The 23,282-nt window shown below is 42.8% G+C and overlaps 1 long non-coding RNA gene across 2 annotated transcripts; it reads left to right on the top strand.

Annotated features, from left to right (window-relative positions):
* Nucleotides 1-2,075: 2,075 nt before the first annotated feature.
* On the top strand, nt 2,076-22,689 carry LOC141573811 (uncharacterized). 2 transcript variants are annotated; one of them, XR_012500150.1, is made up of 6 exons: nt 2,082-2,349; nt 11,610-11,887; nt 13,763-13,957; nt 14,732-15,018; nt 17,578-17,692; nt 22,640-22,689. It is a non-coding gene; the product is annotated as an uncharacterized LOC141573811 (long non-coding RNA). The 2 variants fall into 2 exon arrangements; XR_012500149.1 differs by lacking the exons at nt 17,578-17,692; nt 22,640-22,689 and having other exon boundaries at nt 2,076-2,349; nt 14,732-15,211.
* Nucleotides 22,690-23,282: the final 593 nt, after the last annotated feature.

The raw sequence follows: 23,282 nt of genomic DNA, 5'->3' as shown, positions 1-23,282 counted from the left end.
GCACAATTTAAAATGGGAAAAGGCTAAACTTTATTCTTGTAAACTTAAAACAAAATTAGAATATACTATAATAGAAAAGAAAAATATCTGACTCCATAGAAGATCTATCCTTTTGGCTTTAACCCTGTGCCCTATTTTCTAGGCTTAATCTTACTAGCTCTGCACCTTTTGTAAAACAGTGTTGCCTTTAGCCTGAAATATACAGGAAAGCCTATTTTCAAGTCTTTGGTCTTTAAGGATATTAACACTTTTGCACTTATATAAAGACAGCAAGTTGCAGAATAGAAAATAACTTTTGCTTTGTTAGAGGTTTTACAGAGGCCCTATGACCTGGTCTACGTTGACAGCTGCAGACCAAGATAATGGCAGACTAATATCTTGGAGAACCATCTTCCCCAAGTCAGACTTCAGGCTCCTTTTCTAGTAAATAGGGGAGGGGCTGTGGTTGGTTGTTGCAAACTTCTTGGTGTCGGATTTCTTTGTCCTTTGAATCCTTTGCAGCTGTCCACGTGAATCAGATCACCGTGTTCCTGTAACACCTGCAACAAAACAAACTTTTTCTATTCTGCAACTTGTTATCTTTATAAGAGTGCAAAAGTGTTAATATCCTTAAAGGTCAGATTTTGAGAATAGGATCTTCTGTTTATTTCAGCCTAAAGGTAACATTGTTTTACAAAAGTTGCAGAGCTAGCAAGACTAAGCCTAGAAAACACGGCAGAGGGTTAAAGGAAAGGAAAAGATCCAATATGGAGTCAGATTTGTTCTTCTCTATTACAGTGCCTTTGGGTGAGAGCTAAGAGGATGAGTCCTGGGTGGGTCCTCTACAGTCCCAGGCTGCAGTTCAGGCAGGGTCCCTGCCAGATTCACCATGACTTTGGACCTGATCTCCCGCAGAGAAAGTGACAATTATTGGATTAAAATTACCTGTCAAAATCCCTTCAATTGCCTGTAAACTATACCACAGCAGGGGATGTCTCATTGGCCAGTTAACTGCCAGTCTCCCCTGATGCAAGGGACCAGCGTCACGGCGGGATCCATGGTGGCCTGGACAGTGCACATTCCTACTTTTCTCTCCAGCCTTGGCTTCCTAAAATTGATGCTTTGAAAGCTCCCGTCCCTCTTCCCTCTGGCCTGGTGTGAATGAACAAGATACCTGCACCCACCTGGGCTGAGGCCAGGCCACGCACACAGCCCCATGCACACAGCCCACCATCTGCTGTCTACCCCTGGGCTCAAGTGCACCCTCTGAACTCCCCCACCCCAAAGGTCCGCGTGCCTCCGCCCTAGGGGTCCAGATCACCATCAGGACCATCAACCACCCAAGGCCCACAGGCCATTGGCTGGCAGCCTGGGATCACCCTGACCCATCGGGTCAGATGAGACACAGGGTGCGGGGATCAGGGTGCCAGGGCGGGAATTGGAACCTCTTTCAGCCCAGCCTGCCTCACCCTGTAGCCTCAGACACTAACTATGAAGGTGCACACTAGGCTGGATCCCCCGCTGGTGGCAGTAGTCATCATTACTGGAGCTCAGATTTCCCCACCCCAACCACAGGGTTAGAGGTGAGGGAGTGAGCTTAGGGTAGGGGTGCACTCAGAGTGAAGGGGATCCCATGGTGAGGGGGTATAGGTTGAGGAGTGTGGGGCCGCTCAGATTGGAACTGACCTGGCTGAGAGGTGAGGAGTATAGTTTCAGGATTTTGGGGGTCCTTTGGTGAGGCATGAGTGTGTAGGGGCCATAGGTTAGGACCAAGCAGGACGGAGTGTCAGAGCACAGACCTCGGTGTGAGGAGAAGAAGCCCTGTCTTTAAGGTCTGGTGGGAGACTGGGCCTGGCCAGGGGTGGGAGGGTAGTAACAGGGAGGGGAAGGTGAGCAGGGGAAGTGGGGCTGGTGGGGTGTGGCCTGGCCCAGGGAAGTCGTGGTTCTAGTTCAGTGCCAGGACCCAGTCGGTGGCGGGGTGAAGGCTCTGGGGATGGAGACCCGGCGGGACGAGCAGGAGGGGCACCACCTGGCTCCTCCCGGCCCCAGTGGCCAGGTCTGGTAAAGCAGGAGACCCACCCGAGCAGTTTGCGCTGCAGGAGGGAGGAGGAGGAGGGGCGCGCACGCGCTGACGGACAGATGCGCGGACGCCGGAACCCGCCCAGAACGAGTGGAAGCTGGCGGCAGCCGGTTGCTCCTGGACCAGCTCCTGGAAGAGGAACACGGCCTGGGGTCTGGGCCGCCGCTTGCCCTTGGTTTGGCTGCCGCTCCCGGGCAGTTAAGGGGGCGCTGGTGGGGGCGTGCTGCTCGAAGCCGGCGGGTGACGCCTGGGCTGTGCGACTGAGGAGGCGCACAGGGAGGGGTGCGGAGGTGAGGTCACGGCCGCGCATCCGGTTAGGACCCTGAGGCGGTTCCCAGCCGCCGCTGTGGTTAGTGGTAACCCCGCTATTAGTAGTTCCTGAACCCCGCGTTTTTGCCGCCGCTTATACCCGGGTTTAGGAGAGCAGGTACTGCCCCGGGAGGTGGGAGGGCACCGGACGGCTCCGAAGCATCTCTGACTGGCCCTCAGACCATGACCTGCTCCCGGGAGGCGGGTGCGGTGCGGTCGCGGGGCCTCGGATGCAATGGGGTCTGCCCCATGAGAGCCCCTGGATTTGCTCCCATCTTCCCCGCGGCCTGACCTTGGGGGCGGCCTCTAAATCCCCAGGTTCTTGTGACTCAGGTTACAGGTCAGGCTGCCCCTGGGAGGTGGGCGCAGTGTGATCAGTGTGCTGGGATGGCTGCAGCAACAGCGGGAAATGGTCGCAAACCCCGCGCTTTCACAGGGCAGCCCCAGTCCCGCCATCGCAGCCGCCGCCATTCCCTGACAGCACAGCACCTGCCTTCCAGGAGCAGGCTGGCCTGTAACCTGAGTTCCACGAATCTGGGGCAGCAGAGGCCAATCTCAGGCCATGCGCTGGGGAGTTTGAAGCCAATCCACGGGCTCTCATGGGCAGACCCCATAACCCGCCACTGCCTTCGACCACACCGCGCCCTCCTTCCAGAAGCAGGCTGACCTGCGGACCGTGCCTGGAGCAGCAAAAGCCGAGCCCTGGACAGGCCGTGGGAGAGAAGGGGGCAAGTCGACCAGCCTGCCAGGTCGCTGCCCATCTCCCTGCCGCTGCCCCAGGTTCGTGGATCACTTGTTTTCAAGTCAGTGGGTTCCTGAGAGGCAGGAGCGGTGCAGTAAGGAGGCGGGGTCTGCGGGGAGGGGTGCTGCCCCAAGGGGATCAGGTGGACTTGCTCCCATCTCCCCCAGGGCCAGATCTGTGGACGGCCTCTGCTGCCCCATGTTCACAGGACGCATGTCATGTCAGTCTGTCCCTGGGAGGAGTGCTCAGTGCCCTCGGGGCAGCCTCAGTGGCTGACAATGATTTTGGAAGTGGGCTCTAGCCCAGCATAACTAACTCTCCTTTCTTCTCTTGCTTCCTCAGTTGGTGGCTGTATAGGCTTTTTCATTATAGGTTATTGCTGGATAATGAACATAGGTTTCTCTGCTATACAGAAGAAACTTTATTTAAAATCTATTTTTATATATAGTGGCTAACATTTGTAAATCTCAAACTCCCAAATATATCCCTTGCCATCCCCTTTCCCTGGTAACCTTAAGATTGTTGACTAAGTCTGCAAGTCTGTTTCTGTTTTGTAGATGAGTTCACAGTGTCTTTTTCTCTATTTTTTTAGATTGCACATATGAGTGATATCATTTGGTATTTTTCTGTTTCTGGCTGCTTTCACTTAGAATGACGATCTCTAGCTCCACCCATGTTGCTTCAAATGGTTTTATTTTGTCCTATTCATGGTAGAGTAATATTCCAGTCTATAAATATGCCACAACTTCTTTATCCAGTCATCTGTTGCTACATTTAGCTTGCCTCCATGTCTCGGCTACTGTATACAGTGATGCTATGAACACTGGGGTGCAGGTATCTTTTCACATTGGAGTTCTTTCCAGTTATATACACAGATGTGGGATTTCTGGGTCATAGGGTAAGTATACTTTTAGTTTTTTGAGGGATTTCCATGCTTTCCATAATGACTACACCAAACTGGATTCCCACCAGCAGTGTAAGAGGGTACCCTTCCCTCTACAGCCTCTCTAGCATTTATCATTCATGAACTTCTGAGCGATGGCCATTCTGACTGGTGTGAGCTGATATCTCATTGTAGTTTTGATATGAATCTCTCTGTTTGTTAGTGATATCGAGCATTTTTTCATGTGCCTATTGGCCATTTGTGTCTTCATTGGAGAAATGCTTGTTTAGGTCTTCTGCCTATGTTTGGATTGAGTTGTTTGTTTTTTTGTTTTTAAGTTGTATGAGCTGTTTATATATTCTGAAAATTAAGGCTTTTTTGTTAGTCGTATCATTTGCAAATATTTTCTCCCATTCGTAGGTTGTTGTTTCCTTTTGTTTTACTTATGGTTGCCTATGCTGTGAAGAAATTTATGAGTTTAATTACGTCCCTTTTGTTTTTTTCTCTTATTTCCATTGCCTGGGTAGATTGCCCTAGGAGAACGTTGCTAAGATTTATGTCAGATAATGTTTTGCGTATGTTTTCTTTTAGGAGATTTATCATGTCTTGTCCATCTGCATCTTAAGCCTGTACTCTAGATCTGTGCTTCAGTTTTGAATTTTGAGCTTCTTAGAGAACACCTACTCTTAGCTCATATGTCAGATTCAACATGTCTAAAGCTGATTTCATAATCATTTTTCTTGCAGCGTATCCATTTATTCAGTGGCATAATCATTCTTCTAGTCTTGAATACCCAAAGGCTTGGAATGGTCTTTGATTTATATTTCTCTCACAACCCTCCACATATTCTTGGCTTCTGGAACTGTATGTTTTTGGTTTCAAATGTCTATTCTGATTGCTGATACTCTGATGAAGAGCGTTCATCCCTGATACAAGAATTTTTCCTTCTGCTGAATTCTTGGATATTCTCTCCCCTCCTTTCAGTCAACCTTCAGTTTTGACCCTCCAACATCTAGAGTCAAGTCAAAGACTTACCATAACCAGATCTCAGCCAGGTAGTCTCGACCCTTAATCACTTTGGCCTTACCTTATTTGTTCCAATCATTATGTGACTTAGCCTCCTAGGGTAACCTGTGCCTTATTAAAATCCAGGAGTCACCAGTCTTTTCCTATCCAGTCCTCAGTTAAAACAGCTTAGAATTGCCCTGAGAACTAGTTGGACCCCCATCCCCTTCATTGATTCTTCCCTATTTACCCAAATACTTCTAGCTCCTCTTTGTATTTCTGCACTGTTCATGATCGGTAGCCTGTAATCTAGTCTTTGAGTACTGACTTGGTACCATTGCCGGTTGGTTTCCAATGTGTCTCCTCACTTAGCTGGTAACTGGAGAAGACTCCCTTGTTCAGCCTCCTTTATACCTTCACCCTGCTTAGCATCGGGCAATAGCAGGCATCCAGGCAGTGCTAACCTACTTTATTCGCAGGGGTGGTGGTTTGGAGTATAGCTAATAACTATTAATTCAGTGTTGCAATTAAAAAAGAAAGCCAAGAAAATCCATAAAACTTTATCTCCATGTTCAGTTTAGCGCTTTACCTCAACAGTTTTCTTAACTCTGTGTTTACATTCACATAGTGTTCAGTGCTTTTACTGTTCCCTGAGGCAAGCAGGTGAGTTGTCATTATGTTTGACTTTCACGTTACATTTCATATTGGATATATTTGTGCAATGACAAAACCTTCTTTTATAAGTAAACAGCTGGAAGCCCAGAGAGACTAACAGCCTAAACCAGGGTCACCTGTTTAGTGTTTGGCACAGGCCAGGACCGCGGTTCACATCTTCCAGCTGCTCCTCTTCCAGTGCCTTTTCATTCCAGTGCTGGGAAATGTAGCCCCATCAGCCAAACGGCCAAGTCTCATTGCTGCCCCTTTACCTGCCAGTGATGGCAGTGCTACAAAACGTGGCAAAGGAAAGGTCAGAAATAGGAGTGATAAAAGACATGGAAGTGCTGGAAATGGATCCTCAGCCTCTTCCTCCCTATTTGAGCACCTCACAAGTGTCCCTCTCTGACACTGCTGTTCATTGATTATAACACAGTCTTTAAAATCAGACTGATGTTTTGTAGGACATGCTTTTATCCTGGTCCCTTTCCTGCTAGTAGTCACCGTCATGGGCAGAAAGTGCCTGACTGTGCTCTGTTTGTCACTTAGGTGGGAGGGGAAGTGGGAGACAAAGCGGGTTGAACTGAAGCCGAGCTTTTTACAGCTCTGTTGTTCTAGGACCAGAGCAGTTCCACTCCTGCTTTCATCACCTCTCCACCTCTGAGTCCCAGCCACCCACTCCTGCCTGCTTCCCCACATGCCACGTCCTGGGGGAGGACAGTGTGGTTGGCAATGCCCCCTCCACCCTCCGCCTTCCGCCCTGGGAGGTGCAGGAGTCTGCTTCAACTTTTGAGCTGTTTTGGTAGTTGGGCTTTTCCAGCCTTTCTAGGCATCTGCTTTCCAGCTCTGGGAAATTGGAGATGTAACTTAACCATACAAGTTCTATACTAATGTATTCAGTGGCATTAATGTGATGTTGTCTTTAAGGTGTTCTGGGACTGGATAGGAGGTTTTTAACACAGGATGCTTCACATCCAATTCTAAAGGCCTACAGGATGCAGGTGTAATTCAAGTTCTTACATGGCTGTAAGGCAGACATGGACATTATTTTATAATATGACCATATGTTCATAGATTACGGTTAGTCCGCCGGCTCTGTATCTAATAAAAGTTTAAATTCCAAACGCTTGAAGAAAATTTGTGGACCATGTCTTTTTGCCTGTAACTAGTTGCAAAACTGAAATCAAGACTCTACCACAAGCCAGTGTTTCCCAGTAGAGAAACCCTCTACTTTTACAACCTCTAAGTAATTCAGTGGTTCTTTGGGTGAGATGAGGGATGCCAGAGTATTTTGTTGGGACACTAGAGTGGCATGTCAAGTATTCTGGGACTGGTTACAGTTGAATCTCTGCTTCCTATATCCTGGACTGATTACAGAGTCAATGTTAGTGCATTAACCAGCTTCTGAATGCAAGGGTAGCTAGGAAGACAACAGAGAAAATAGAAGGATATAAAGTAATGGAGAGACTTCAGAGCAGTACAAATGTTGACTTTGACACCACCAGCTGCTGACGTGAACTTGGCAGGAATTTGTGAGAAATGGTGGGTGTCACTGCAAGAAGGAGAGTCCTGCAGATTTTGGGGTGAACAGGCAAAGGGGAGAGCAGATATGGTGACCACTCGGGGGCTGATTATTTGTGTCCTGAATGTGAAAATGTCTGGTCTCCTGTTCAATTTTGCAGCCACAACTTCACGTGACTCAGGGCATTATTTCCACCAGATACCATAAAAACATAAACAACCTCTGTTTCCCAAATTGTTTGTTCTCGATCTGAGATGATTGTCCTGTGGTGGGAGGTAAGTGGGCGGTGGGTCCTATTACATCACTCCCTTTCACTAAAAGTCTACCTCGCTGCTTTTCACCCTACTGCTAGGGGTGCTGCCATTCTGTTACACCTAGACCTATAAGACAGGCTTACCTGAATCCTCACGTGAAGAGGGATAGTTATGTGCAGTTTTAAATAATTGCTTGGGTCATGTGGTCCTTTGTTCCCTCCATTGGAAATCACTATTCCAGAGCAAATAGTATGAATCTATATAAACTATATTGTTTGTAAGATGTCTTCGGAAGTTTTGCAGTAGGTTTAAATATTTGCTTGGTGATGGCCTCTTGATTGTTTGAAGGAGGCAACCCTCACTAGGGGCTTTGTTGGCTCCCTTAGATTTCCCTTACTGGCAGTAGAGTGTTCGTAGGCAGAGTTAGAAAGTTAACTGGGCTGAGAAGCCGAATTTGCCCGCAGCTGGGAATTGGTAGAAGAGTCAGTTATGGAAGGAAGGATTTAGGATTATCTGGTAGCAGAGTTGTGGGATCCAAGCCCTGGGAAACCTCAGCTTTTGTAGAGTATATTCTGTAACAATAGGCTATTGGATAACTTTAACACTTGTTATGGGATGTAGAGTTGGGGAAAGACTTAAAAGTGAAAGAACCTTAAAAAAAATCTCCAAATATTTTAAAGAAAACAGTACTCAGAATGAGAGCTTTCCTGGAAAAGACTAGTTCTTCACTTCACAGGGGAAGCAGGGAGAAAGTGTAACTGCACTTACGGTAACTTAAAAGGTAAACCTTACCCTCCCACTTAGCTGTTTCCTGGTGTAAGTTCATATTCCACATCTGTAGTTTTAGACATGATGTGTCATTTTCTGGTACTCCATTCTGCTTCTGAGTGAGAGACTGACGCAAAGTCACATAGCAATTGAAAAATTGCACAAAAGTCTTTATTGTTAAAAATGTAGATATGTGGCAGAGTGCTGCATTTGCAAATGACTTTCAGTACAGAGAACACTTAAAAGAATGCGGTGTTATTTCTTTTTTTATTCCTTTAAGCCTTTGAATAGAAGGTTTTCTTTGCAGAGTTTCTGGAGTACATCAGAACAAGCAGGAACTAAAAATAGCTTTAAGAAAGCACCAGTATAGATGTTGTTTATAGTATGGTATCTGTCTTAAAGTTAACTCTTTAAAGCAGGAAGTTGTAACTCTCAATTTCTTAAGCAAATAAAAAACATTCTTGACTCTTAATGACATACTTTGTGGGGTGAAGCCGCTTTTGCTTCCATTCTGAGCATTGAAAGGCCTTCAAGGATAATTCTACCAGTCCTCAATATTTTATTTTCCTTCTGTTGTGAACTTGTTATTAAACTTGAAGGAGATATAAATATCATTAACTTGCTACATATGTAGATATTTAGTGTTACATAGTCAGAAAATTTGTGTACATCACACGTATCTACATAATTCCCCAGGTTCCAACTGTGTTCCTGATAAAAGAATGGTGGGAAATGGCATTATGGGGATATGTCTTACAGTACACAGTGTTTCCCCTGTTCCCTCTACCAGATCTGGATATTCTTTCATCTTTCGGCTTCTAGAATTTCTACCTCTTTTTCTTAAGACAGGTGTAACTCATCCCCCTGCTCACACAAATATGCGTACACACACACACACACACACACACACACACAATGTGCCATAGGGAGTAGCGTGCACCATCCCATTCTCTGACTACAGCTCTGATCCCACACACTGGAGGCAGTGTCTTGCACGAATTCATTTGTAAGTTCCTTTTTAAAACTCGGGTGGTCGGGAAATAGGACTGATATCCTCACCTAGTAGGCAAGCCCTCAAGGATAACTTCTATGGTTAATGCCAGGGTATCTTAATGTTTGAGTACCTGGGTTTCATGTCTTCCTGTACCACCTGTGTGACCCATGATTCCCACAGTTCTGTCTCCCGTTAGACTTTTTCTCTCAAACTCTGGACTCTTATAATATTCTGCTGATTTGGCATCTTCACTTGGAACTCTGATATCTTAAAACCAACATGTGTAAAAACTGAGCTCTTTGTCCTCCTACCCCCCAAACTGGTTCTTTATGCAGCCTCCCCCATTCAGTTAGTGGAAACTTAATCCTTCCAGCTGCTTGGGTCAAAAATCTTGGAGTTATTCTGACTTTCACTGACATACCACATGAATTCTGTCAATAGATCTGGTTTGACACTGCCTTTAAAACATATCCAGAGCCCAGCCACTTCTCACCATGGCTCCTGCTTCCACTGCTGCTTCCCTGCCCTGAGCCACTGTCCTCTCCTCCTGCATAGCCCTTCTCAGTAGCTTCCCACCTTTCATCTCTGACCCGTTTGCACTATTCTCACCCCGCAGTCAAGTGAGCCTTGAAAACCTAAGTTAGATTGTGTCGTCCTTCTGCAGTGCCTCCCCATTTCACTCCGGGTAAAAGCCACAGTCCTTACAATGTCCTCCAAGGCCATACAGGATCTGCACTGACCCTTCTCCGCAGCTCCAGCCGTGCCCCCATTCTGGAACATGCGAGGTCACGCTGGCCTTGGTGATGGTTATTCCGTCCTCCTGGGACTTCTCACCTCCTAGTCTTAATTCTAACCTCAGTTCACAGTGTGCCCTGCTCTGGTATTTAATACAACATCACCCTCATCCTATACCCTCAACTCTCTTTACTTTGCCCTTTTTACTTTTTTCCATGGTTCCTCTTTCCTAGCATGCCACCTCCTCTGCTGCTCTGTTGTGTGTATTGTCATCTCCACCCCCCACCCCAGCTAGACTCCAACCAAGCTCCATGAGGACAGGACTTTTGTTTTGTTTATTGATCTATTCCAAGTGCCTAGAGTAGTCCTGGGTACATTGTAGGCCGTCAAAAATTATTTGCTGAATAAATTAAAAGGCTATTTTAAAAATGAATCATCCTTTCATTAACAGGTGAGGAAAGGAAGCTGCATGAAGGAAAATGGTGCAGTAAATAATGATATTTGCCTGTTGTACTATGTATGATATATATATATGTGTTTTAGTCTTAATTTGGTATCTCAGTTTCTTAATTTAATAGCTGTATTAAGGTGTAATTTACAGGCCATACAATTCACATATTATAATTGTACAAGTCAGCCATTTTAACTATTTCTAGAGTTGTGCAACTGTGTCCTCATAAAGTCCCCTTGTGTCCATCCTTATGCAGTTCGCCCTCCCCTCAGTGGCACCCTGATTTTATTTGTTTTTGTTTTTTTGGCAATCACATCTAAAAAGAATAAATTACACAGCAGTACTAATATAGCTTTGCACTTTTAGAAATGACACACTTAAATATGAAATCAGGAGTCATTGCTGAATGTAGGCAGCAGTATCAGACATCGGTGAGAAGAATGGACTTGAGTGTCAGACTGGCTGCGATATTACCCAGCTCCACCATTTACCAAGTTACCCAAATTATTTTCTGTCTCAAGCTCTATGTCTGTTATATGGGTGTAATAATAGCAGCTTACAGAATTGTGAGGATTAAGCAAACAGGGAAACAAAATTTAGTATAGTGGCCAGCTTATGTTATTACATAAGAAATAGCCTTGCAGGTAGAGAGCAAAATTCAAATCAGTTTCTAAAGTATGTGTAAAATATGATCCAGTTCCTGCCTGGTTTGTAAACACGTATGCCTACTGCAGAATATAAAAGCAGGCTAATTTCCAACAGAAAAGATCATTTCTCAGCATTTCTTTCAAAGGTAGTTGCAAAATAATTTTTACTAAATTTTCTGTGCCCATCTCTGACAGAGCTTTGACACCAGGGAAGTAATTATCTACATTTTTGTTAAAATGATGCTGACCATCAGGAAGTGTTCCGAATTATATTTTAGCCTTTATGTTGGGAAATATTGTGAAACTTCTTCTAAATTAATGGGGGAGGGGCATTCATTGTAGCTCTTGTAGCCTGATAAGGCTTCTCTAAATTATCTTTTTTTAAATTTTAATTAAAGTAATTAATTAATTTTTTGCAGGGGGTGGTAATTATGTTTTTATTTATTTTATTTTTATAAGAAGTTCTGGGGATTGAACCCAGGCCCTTGTGCATGCTAAGAATATGATCTTTCACTTGAGCTATACCCCCCTAAATTATCTTTAATAAGGTCTTTTTCTCTGTTTTGTTATTTTCTTTTATGTACAGATGCACAAAGCAGGGTCATCAGAAGCCTCTCAATTCCAAAGATGATTATAGTGAAAAACATTGCACAGTGACAGTGAATCCTTGGAATATGAAGAAAGATTGTAAAGTCCTGAATGAATTAAGAAGGAATTGTTACATTAACTTACATGTAACCATGGCTCTCTTACCTTTATTTTTCACTTTATAATGAAGATATTCCTCACCCGTCAAGGTTGCTTTGTTAGATATAGGGAATATCTAAAGCCTTTTCTGGAAGTTTTTTAAATAAATAAGAGCAGGTTATTTATCAGAAGTGTGAATGGTGTAATCTGCTCTGTCTAGTATGGTAGCCACCAGCCACATGTGACTATTGTGAATTGAGATGTTCTATAAGTGGAAAATACATAATATATTTTCAAGACTTCGTACAACAATAATAATGTAAAACATTTATTAAAAGTTTTCAAAGTGTTAATCACTTTTGAAATGATAGTATATTGGATATTTTGGGATAAATATAATTATTCCTGGAATTAAGTACACTTGTTCCTTTTTATTGTCTAAATGGGATTACTGGAAAATTGTGACTTGCACTATGTTTCTATTGACAGTGCTGGCTTCTAACTTATTGCAAATAATATGAAAAAAACTTTGATTAAGTATTTTATAATTGAGTAGTTGATTTCCATCATATTATTTTCAGGTGTACAACACAGAGGCTCAACATCTTTATATATTATATTCCATTTAATGTCACCATAAAATAATGGCTATATTTCCCTGTGCTGTATTATACAGCCCTATAACCTATCCATTTTATACATAGTACTTTTTACCTCTCAATCCCTTACCCCCTTCCTGCCTCCCTCTCCTCCTTCTCCCCATTGGTAACCACCAGTCTGTTCTGTGTACCTGTGAGTCTATTTCTGTTTTATTATAGTAATTAATTTGTTTTATTTTTTAGATATACATATAAGTTAATAAATAGAATATTTGTTTTTCTTTCTCTGACATATTTCACTTAGCATAATACCCTGTAGGTCCATCCATGTTATTGCAAAAGACATTATTTAATTTTTTAATGGCTGAGCAGTATTCCATTGTGTGTGTGTGTTCATGTGTATATATGTGTGTGTATATGCGTGTATATATGTAAATATACATATATATATAATATACCACAACTTCTTTATCCAGTCATCTGCCAGTGAACATTTGGGTTGTTTCAGTGTGTTGGCTATTGTAAATAGTGCTGCTGTGAACACTGGGGTGCATGTGTCTTTTTGAATTATATTTTTCTCCAGACATATACCCATGAATGGGATTGCTGGATCACACGGAAGTATATTTTCAGTTTTTTAAGGAAACTCTATACTGTCCTCCATGGTGGCTGCAACATTTACATTCCCACCAACCGAGTAGGAGGGTTCCTTTTTCTCTTAAAAGGTCAAAAATTCTCTACATTTATATACTTTCCTTACAGTTTAGGACACAATTTGGCAAAAGCCAGATAGAATTTAATAGGAGTAAATACAGTATTTTTTCAAATGTCCATGCATTATGGATAGATATGTTATTGATGAGTTGGTTCCCTATTTTTGTAGATGCAGAAGTTTTTATAGCTTCACAGACATTTCAGTCTTGCAGAAAGAAAAATGTCTTTGCATTTTGCTGAACTTGTCCGGGTGGCTTTATGGAATTTGGTCCAGGCCTGCAGAGGTGAATACACATCCAAACCTGAACCATTTGAATGTCTGCAAGATTTTAAGAGTCTAGAATGTCAGATCTGGACTATAACTCTGGTGAATGACATCAGTGAGTGGACTCAAGAAAACTCCATTTGAGTGCAAAGCCTTTCATAAGCCAAAAAAGGCTTTGAAATTGTGGCAAAGCCAGAGACTTTTGTGCACCACATATGGCCACAAACCCATGGGGACAACCACAGGCCTTCTGGAGTGCCAAGGGAATTCCATGTGAGGAGTCCAGCACTCACAGGAATCCAACAAGTCCCTGCCAGCCAGAGCACCTTCATTGCTACTGTGGTATTTTGAGCAAATGTCTTTTCTTCAGGTTCAAATTGGTTTGTTGTTTTTTTTTTAATAAAAGAAAATCAAACAACTTCTTGTTCCCGTGGTGAAAGTAAAAGTCTAACATTTTCTGATTTCTTTTGACAGAGAAAACTTGAGCCTATGAATCTAAACTCATCTGTGATGGTCTGCAGCTGGGAGCAAGCAGATCAGTGTCAGTCCCTTTGCAGCCGTTGGCTGGGAGCCTGCATGTTCCCTGGAATGATATTTGAAACATGTCACCCTAGCCGTGCCTTTGCTCTGGACTGGGAGGCGAGTCAGTCAGAATCTGCATTATGGAATGTATGTTTCAGATCCAAAGCTAGGAGATCTTTTTTAATAGCCAGAGAATGTAGTCATAAATATATCTATTAATGTATTTATGCAAGAACAATTTTAAAGTTTTTTTATTATAAAAATTTCCCCCAAAATTGAAAATGAAAGAACATTGGAATTAAAATCCAATGGAATTAAAAACAGTGGAATTAAAAATCATCTGTACCTTAGTTATACATAAAGAATCTTAAAATCCTTCTAAACATTTTTTTGTTCAAATGTAGATATTTTTCCCTTCCAAAAATGAAAATTATTATTTCACATTTTTTTCTTTTTCCTTTTATTATATATTCCATATTAATAAATATAATTCTTTTAAATCCCTTTTAATGGCTGTTTAACATTATATTGAACAGATATGTAAATAGTCCTAGGTTTAAGAAATTTAAAAAATTGTCATTACAATGCCCCTGCAAAGAATTATTTCGTGTTTCTATTTTTAGTTACTAATTTGGACTAAAAGTTAACAAGTTTACTTTTCTTCATCTAAAACATTGGTTATTTTATGAATGAATTGTAAGGATTTTAAATAACTTTTCAGTAATTTCAACAAAGAAATTAACTTTAAGGCAAAAATGTATGATGGTTTGCAAATCTATTTTCATTATATCTTCACTTTTACCAGTGTCATATCTGTGTGTGTTTGCACAAGTGCTTTAACTACCAGCAATGTAAGAAAAATCTGTGTACTAAAAATGTGAAAATAGTTTCCTGGTTTGTGTTTTCATTCTCCCAATATAGGTTTTGGATGACAAGCTTGTATTTGCAAATGTACACACCCTGTGGGAGGTGCTCTGTACATACGCTGAGATACTGTACATAAAATTGCCTCTGAATCCCAATCATCTGAAAACCGTGTCCTCAGCCTTTGATACCTTCAGCTGTTTTATGAAAGTCCTCCAAGTGGATGAAAGTATCAACAACCGGAACAAGAGTTTTTCATTGCCCTATTTGAGAAGAGCTGCGTGAACGACTTTTATATTCAGGATAGAGATACATTCATCAATCCAACCACCAGGAGCCTCACTGTAAGTCTAAACCGAGTTTAGCTGCTGTCTTGGGGGTGATTTAGAACCTGCTGTTGAATTATAAGTGATTTGGTTTTGTTGGTTTGGTTTGGTTTTTAAAAGCTGCCCATAAAAATGAAAAAAGAGAAAGAAAAGAAATATGCCTACAGATTCCTGTTAGGATAGTAAACAGTGGCTGGTTATTTACCCTGTATAAACCACATGCTTTCTTAGAATCTATTTAGGTTTACTTCATCCTTTCTCAGATCAAGTATCAAGTAAGGGACAGTTTTAAAAAAAAATTCAGGATTAACTGGCTTGTGAGCTCCGGGATCTGCAAGGCAGCTTTCCCTTCCCATGGTGTAAGTCAAATGGCAGAAATGAAATAAAGCACTTCATGTATCCTCCGGTGTTAACAGGAAAAGGTGAGTCTTCTTGACCTTGTTACTTCCTGGGTAAAATGAAGATAATATGTCAGGAGTCGACAAGCCCATTTAGGGCAGGAACCATGTTGTCTTGTTCACTGCTGAATCCCAGGCACCAGGAAGGCTGAGTTTAACAAGTGGGTGAATGAATGAACTGTAGTTCCCCCAGAGTTACCATGTGGGGCAGTGTGGATTAGCAGCTAAGAGCATAGACTCGAGAGGTGAGGGTACAGCTCAAGTGATGGGGCGCATGCTTAGCACGCATAAAGTCCTGGGTTCAGCCCCCAACACCTCCTCTAAAATAGACAAATAACCCTAATTACCTCCCCACCCCCCACCAGAATTACCTTATTATCTCCCTGCCACCAAAAAAAAAAAAAAAAAAAAAGGTAGAAGTGGCCAAGAGCATAGACTCAGGCTGGAACACTTGTGCTGGTTTCTCGCTGTCTACCTTGTAAAAGTCATTTAGCCTCTGTGTTTATCAAGTTCCTCATCAATAAAATGGGGATAATAATAGTACCCACCTCGTAGAGATGCTATGGGGATTAATGAATCTGTTTGAATTTTAGAACAGCCTTGGCTAATAGTAAGTACTATGCATTTGCCAGCTCTTTTCATAATTACTGACAGATGTTATTATCAACCAAAGAAGTATTAGTTCTTTGTAAGGGAAATGCATGTTAGACCATTTCATTTATCATTTTCTGTAATTCAGGCTTTTTCCCTCTGAAATACCATTTTCTGTCTGTGCACTAGTAAATCACAGGGCTTTCCAAATTTCATCTGTCTGAGTTCTTGTCATGATGACAATACTGCAGAGTTTTGACATTTTTTAGGGACTCCATCTGAGATGACAGCAACCCCTCAAATTCAGAAGCACTTCTCTAACTGACAACATCTCGCATGAAATGAAGTTTGTAAAATGTAAGAGCTTCAGACGCTAAATGATGCCATAAATGCAAAGATGTTATATCTAAGCTCTTTAAATAAATCCTGTCATTGAAATAAAGGAAATACTATATTATAGCACTCTATGACTTTGTTACCTTGCTATCCGTTTATCTGACTCTCTAAGACAAAAGAAAGCAAAGACTGAGATTGATCATTACTACTGTGTGGTACACGTATTTGTGGATGAAGACCATACTGAAATGCACTGTCTAAGATACTAAAATGGACACTAAACAGCTGCTTGATGCACATGCATGAACAGAACAGGGAGCTGGTTGCAGGGAGCAGACACTGAGCTTCCTGGATCAGAGACTCAGCATAGCAGTCCAGCCCAGCAGTCCACATGTTTTATATTTATATCCCAGCAAAATTAGCAGTGAGAGTCTGAAATGAACTTTGGGGACACTTGCAAACAGCTGTCATGATTACTAATGTGGGACACCAGGATTCTACAGTGTTTAGTTGGCATCTGCACACAACCATTTCTTTTCCACTAAAGCCTGTTGTAATTGCTGGTTCCACATCCAGGCTGAGGAATCATCTCATGTGGTGTTTGGGAGGGAGGTAAGTGGAGTCAGGACCCATGCTAAGGCTGGGTGGGTAATAATCTGGTTCTAGTACAGGAGAAAGGAAAGTAGGTCAGGTGGGAAGGAGAATGACTGGATTTAAATTTTGTTTCTTGAGTAAGCTAAATATATAACATCATGTCAAGTTTCTTTATTGTTTATATTCCATGTGCTGTCACCGAATAACTACTGAATTGTGGGGACAAAAAAGCCTGGGTTTTAGAATTGACCCTGCCCCTAAACAGCCAGAGTCCAGGTTCCTCTGGGTGTCCAAGGAGGGGGCTGCTGCCTCCACTGAAGCAGTTTGGGCACTTGGGTGGCCTAGTTTTTTTTGCTGTGGAAGACTGGCCCGGTTGTAGGACATTAAGCATCTGCAAGGCCCTCACCAGGTACCCACGGTGGTCCCAGGACTGTAACATCCAAGTGTTCCTTTCCAGCCACGTTTGCAAATGACCCTCAAGGGGTTAGTATTAATCCTCGGTGAGAATTATGAAAAATTATATGGTACCTCCATCCCTTCTGGCAAAGGAGGGCCCCTTATTTACAAATGACCACAAAGTGTTAGCACCACATTTTATTAGCAGAACATGTGAACACGTGGTGACAGTGACGCTCACCTGTTTGCTTCTGCTTCCCAGTGCAACTTCAGCCTCCATCAGAGGACCTCAGCTGCCCCAGCGAACAGGGCCTTCTGTACAGGGAATGTGCTCCTCCTCGAAGCATAGACAAGAAGCAGCCCTTAGATCTCATCAGGTGAGCTGTTGTGGAGAGCACTCCAGTGGGAAGGGCTCAGGGTTGCCCTCATGGCTTCTGAGTGTGACAGTCCTCCAAGAGTGTTACCAACCAGGAAGCTCACAGGAGCTCTGAGCTTTGTTGCCCCAAGTTTTTACTGGAGACTTTATTACAAAGACATGATTTATTGGGTCACTACTGACATGGCTACCCCAAACACTAACTGTAAGTCAAAGCCCTAACATTTGAGCCCCTACCTCTCCTGATGGTCAGTCACTTGTCACAAAGCTCAAAGCCCCACTCCTCTAATCACATGGTTGGTGTCTCTGGCTGGCCAATCCCCATCCTGAGTTATCTCATGAACACAAGCCATCCAAGGGTCCACCATGAATAGTAAAGACACTCCTATCTTGGGAAATTTCAAGGCTTTAGGGGTTGCCGTCCAGGAACTGGGAACAAAGACCTACCAAATTCTTCATTAAACAGGAGTAAATGTTAGGTTTCACTTAAATTATAAAATAAGAGAAGTATTCTCACTGCTTAGCTCTATCTGCTGTTCGACACCGTTTCACTACACCACGTGACTGTAATGTCGCGCTCAGCATGTGTATTCTCAGAGCATCAGCGCCGGCTGCTCCCCGGGAGCTTATGCTGTTTGTGCAAGGCTGCTGGGAGGAGGGAGGCCAAGGACAACTGAGCAAACAAAAATAATCGGGCTAATAAGGAAACAATTTCAGATTGAAATGAAGGAAATAATACAGTGTTGAGATGGGAGACTTGGGGGAAATGGAGTCAAGAAAGCTATCTTTGAGAAGGTTACATGTGAGCTGAGATGGTGATAAGGAGGCTGGTCTTTGAGGATCTGGGATAAGTCACCCCAGGAATAGAGGCAGCTTGTCCATTGCCCCGAGGCACAAATGTGCTCAGCAGGTTTGAGGAGATACTGGAGCCAACGCTGGTGAGAGTGATGAGACGCGAGGTTTAGAAGGGCATCGGGAGCACGGAAAGTAGTGTAGACTCTAAGTGCAGTGAGAAGCAGTCATGATAGTTTAAGCACTAAGGTAATTTTCTCTCACAATTTGCAAAGATAATGTGGAGAATGAATTGCAGGGACCCAGGAAGCAGGGAGGCCTGGTCGGAGGCTCTTGGAGTGGGCCAGATGAGAGATGGTGGGAGCCAGGGAGAATGCGTTTGGGGAGTGGAGCTGACAGGATGCAGTTATGGGCTGGCTGTGGATGGTGAGGAGAAGAGAAGGGTCAAGGTAGCCCCAGGTCGGCCTGGAGCCAGGTGCCTGATCTTCCTAATCTCAGTGCCCCATTCAGATGCCCACCTACTTGGGCAAACCTCTTAACCTTCCAAGTGAGGGTTTTAAATCACTGAAGTCTTTTTGTTTGTTTCACATTTTATGGAAAGATTCAAACACGTACAGAAGTAGAGAGAACAGCACAGCCAGCCTGTCTGTATCAGTCACCCATCTCCAGAATTATCAACTCAGAGTCACTGTTGTTGCAACTTTCATCTCCACCTCTTCCCCTCCCCCACTTCGGGATCATTTTGAAGGCAATCCTACGTAGCTTAACCTTTCATTAGTGAAATGACAAGGTCTCTTTCAAATACAATTGGAATATTCATTTTTTTTAGGGTTACAAAATAATTCCCTGATTGTCACAAAAATACACTTTTAAGCAGTTTTGGGGTTGAAATCAGGATCCAGACTAAGTTCACACATTGCAGCTAGCATATCTCTCAAGTGGGTTCTAATCTATAATTTTCCTGTTTCTCATTTTCCTTGAAATTGCTGAGGGATTTCTCTATTTCCTGTTTGGTTGATTTCATTCTCCCCTGTGGTTAGACTTATTTCTCCATCCTATGTATTGGCTTTAGCTAAGTGATTTGATCCTCCCCTAAAAGCTTGATCTGAACGAGGTTCAAATTTGTGCAAGAATATTTGTTATATGAAGTTTTGTACTCCTGTCATAAGGTACATAATGTCCAGTTGACCCTCTTTTTTGTGATGACAGCAGCCAATAATGATTGTCACCCGGGATCATTATTTCATAAGGGATTTTATTTCATGTGGTCATACTCTAATTTCCTCCCACAATTATCAGCAGGATCACAGTCATGAAGAGGCACTTTCTCATTAACCCGGATTATCCTGTAGAACAGTTTTAAAAGAGGAAGTTTATATATTTGTAAATATTTAAAGTTGATACATTTTTCTATTGTTTCTAATGTTTTTTTTCTAATAGAGGTACTGAAGATTGAATCTAGGACCTTATGCTTGCTGAGCACACACTCTGCCACTGAGTGTACCCCATCCCCCTTGAGATTCATATTTATATGATATATTCCTTCTGTTATTTTTGTTTTATGTTATACAGAATTTGATGGCAGGGCAATGGGTTTGATGGCTATTTAATCATTCTTTATGGGATTTTGGGGTTGGTGTGTGTGTTTGTGTTTGTAAAGAAAACAATTTTCCCACTATTTTAAGTATGTTTTGTGAAGGAAATTATGTTGATCTGTTCCCTTCTCCTGGTCCATGTATTCCCTTGTTGCTTCCCACTAGTGGCCCCTTGAGCTCTGTGACAAGACTAGCATGTCGTTAATCCAGGTTGAAGGAGATCTGAAGAGATTTATTCAAGGAGATGAAATTTGTAGACAATGAATTGGAAAGTATTGAGAAAGTTATTCATTAGGAGAAGGTATGGGGTTGAATTGTTAAGCGCAGAGAAATCTAAGCTATGAACCACCAAGACAATTATTAACTCCAGGAAAAACAAAGTAGGGAATAAAAAAGTAAGCCTAGCAGACAACTTGCTACAGCTGTGAACAGTCTGTACAGAGTCCTAATAATGTAAAGCAAGGATACTGAGCTGATCAAAATTATAATGTATTTGTATCAAAAGGTTGGAAGAATGAAGGTTTGGATGTGTAGAGGAGATGTGGTTTGAAAGAGAGCTTAATATTCATTTTCCAAAATAGAAAGTTAAATAGGTGATACATAAAGCTGAAAAAGTCAGTAGGCTGTGTTACAAGGATATTAGTCAGAAATAGGGAGTTTTTATTCCAAGAGTCAGCAGTAGGAGCTGAACATTGTTGCTTCTGACCAGGAAATGGGGTGGTTGTTGGGAACTGCTCCTTTTTACAATCGGTGTTCGAGAACTGTTTGACTCTTTAATGAATGTATGGTATAAGTTTGATAAAAAGAAATCAAAGCTGAATTTTGAAAAATTGATGTTAAGAATTGGGGTGTTTTTGACAGAGAGAGATAACAATGAGACAAAACTACATTTGAAGGGATCCTCATTATTTCTAGCCTTTCAGCAAGGACTAGGGGGCAGACATCTGTTTAAGGTTCAAAAATTCTTTCTGACATTCTTGCCGACATGTAACCTTTGGAAGTAATGAACTCTCCGTCATTGTAAATATGCAGGCAGAGGCTGCCTGACCAGCTCTCTAACTGTAGCAGGGTGTGTTTACCATTGGCCAGTTGGAGCAAGCAACTTCTAACATTCTTTCAGTTTTGAATGTGGCATTTTCAGGATGGATAGTTGATAAGAATGTATTACAAAAAGCTTAACAAGAAAGAGTCCAAAACATCTCAAACCCATTGCCAGGGTTTTCTCTGCCAGACACCATCCTGAGCCTGCCATCTGTGAGCCAGGCCACAAAGACCAGTCACATGAGAATGAACACACTTTGTCCCTCCTATCTGATTTGGCATCGGGCTCAGCCATTTTCCCCATGGAATAGTCCAAGCCCAGGTCTCTGACGATGGAGCTGGTCTCACAGCAGCCCTGTGAGCGCTGGTCCAGCCCTAGGGGTTCCTGCGTGAAGTTTCTCAGGACTCTAGGCTGTTCTCAGAGCTGAGTCCCCCCTAGGCTAAGCCCTCGGAGCTCATCTCAGCTCCAGACTGAGCCAGAAGCTTCCGAGAGAACTCAGAGCTGAGGAAAGTCACAGGTCTTACCCAGCACTGCCGCGTCAGCAGTGCTCCAGCTGAGGGAAGTAGCAGCAGCAGCAAACACACCTGAGCCGCTGCCTCATTTTTCCGCCTCATCCCTAAGCCCTCTGTGTCTGCCTGTCTGTGTCTGTCTCCCTTTCAGGACCAGCCTGGCACCGCTTCGTGCCCTGCCTCCTTTCTTCTAATCTTGCCTCCCTGGCCTGTTCCGTCTACTCCAGTTTAACTGAGTAACATTGAAGTGTTTTTGAAACCTAGGAACAGCCGACGTGCTAGATACAAAGAATACAGGGCAGTTCCTTACTCAGCCACATCCCTCCTGCCCTCTCCCATTCCCACATGAGTTTTATAAATATTTTGTCAGAGAGACATTGCACTCCCAGTTGTTATCATTATCAGCCATTTCCTTATTATCTGTGGTTTACGATGCATTTGCTCCAGGGAAGTTCCCGAGATAAGGCAGACTCAGATGACTGAGCCAGTAGTTGAAGTCCACTTGTGTCAAGCCTGTTAAGAATGATCTTTGGTGGGATTTGTTGAATGTGCCAGACTGTCCAGTGAGTGGTGATGATCCCCTGCATCTGCTCCGGAGTCGGCCTCGTCCCCTCCTTTGCTCTGTTCTCATTTATCTCTCTTCAGCAGGTGAACCAGTGATCTGTATTTCTATGATACGTAAAATACTTCTTATTTCACGGTAGAATTTGGGGGCTGCTGTGAAAACGCATATGTTTTAAGTGTGAATTGAGTCAGAGGTTTAAACTTAAAGCCCCCTTGATTTAGAATCAGAAATTAGTATGATGGAAGGAGGGTATAACTCAGTGGTAGAGTGAATGCCTAGCATGCATGAGGTACTGGGTTAAATCCCCAATGCCTCCATTTAAAAAACAAATAAATAAACCTATTTATGCCCCACCTTAAAAACAAAGAAAAAAGAAATTAACATGAGGATGAAGCTACAGAGTGAATATGTGTGTCTTCTGAAACTACCTTCTGTCTTTCTACAGGAAATTCTACGGAGAGAAGGTCGGAATCTACTTTGCTTGGGCTGGGCTATTACATTCAAATGCTCCTCCTGGCAGCAGTCGTGGGGGTGACTTGCTTTCTGTATGTATATTTTAATCAAAATAACTGTACTTAGAGGTAACTTCTCTTTATTCCTTGTTACGGTGCTTACTTAACTTAGAATGACATTCTCCAGGAGCATCCACGTTGCTGCAAATGGCCCTATATTGTCAGTTTTTATAGCCGAGTGGTTTTCCATTGTATAAATATACCACTTCTTTAGCCAGTCATCCGTTGATGGACATTTAGGCTATCTCCATGTCTTGGCTATTGTAAATAGTGCTGCTATGTATATTGGGGTGCAGCTGTCATCCTGAAGTAGGGTTCCTTCAGGATATATGCACAGGAGTGGGATTCCTGTGTCATATGGCAATTCTATTCCTAGTCTTTTGAGGAAACTCAATACTGTTTCCAAAGTGGCTGCACCAAACTGCATTCCCACCAGAAGTGTCGGAGGTTTCCCTTTGTCCACAGCCTCTCTAGCATATGTCATTTGTGGATTTTTGAATGATGGCCATTCTGACTGGTTTGAGGTGATACCTCATTGTACTTTTGATTTGCATTTCTCTGATAATTAGTGATATT

Source organism: Camelus bactrianus, chromosome 17 (genome assembly GCF_048773025.1).
Source record: "Camelus bactrianus isolate YW-2024 breed Bactrian camel chromosome 17, ASM4877302v1, whole genome shotgun sequence".
In the NCBI taxonomy this organism is placed as follows: domain Eukaryota; kingdom Metazoa; phylum Chordata; class Mammalia; order Artiodactyla; family Camelidae; genus Camelus; species Camelus bactrianus.
Note: the sequence above shows the minus strand (reverse complement) of the source record. Positions and strands in the feature narration are given on the sequence as shown.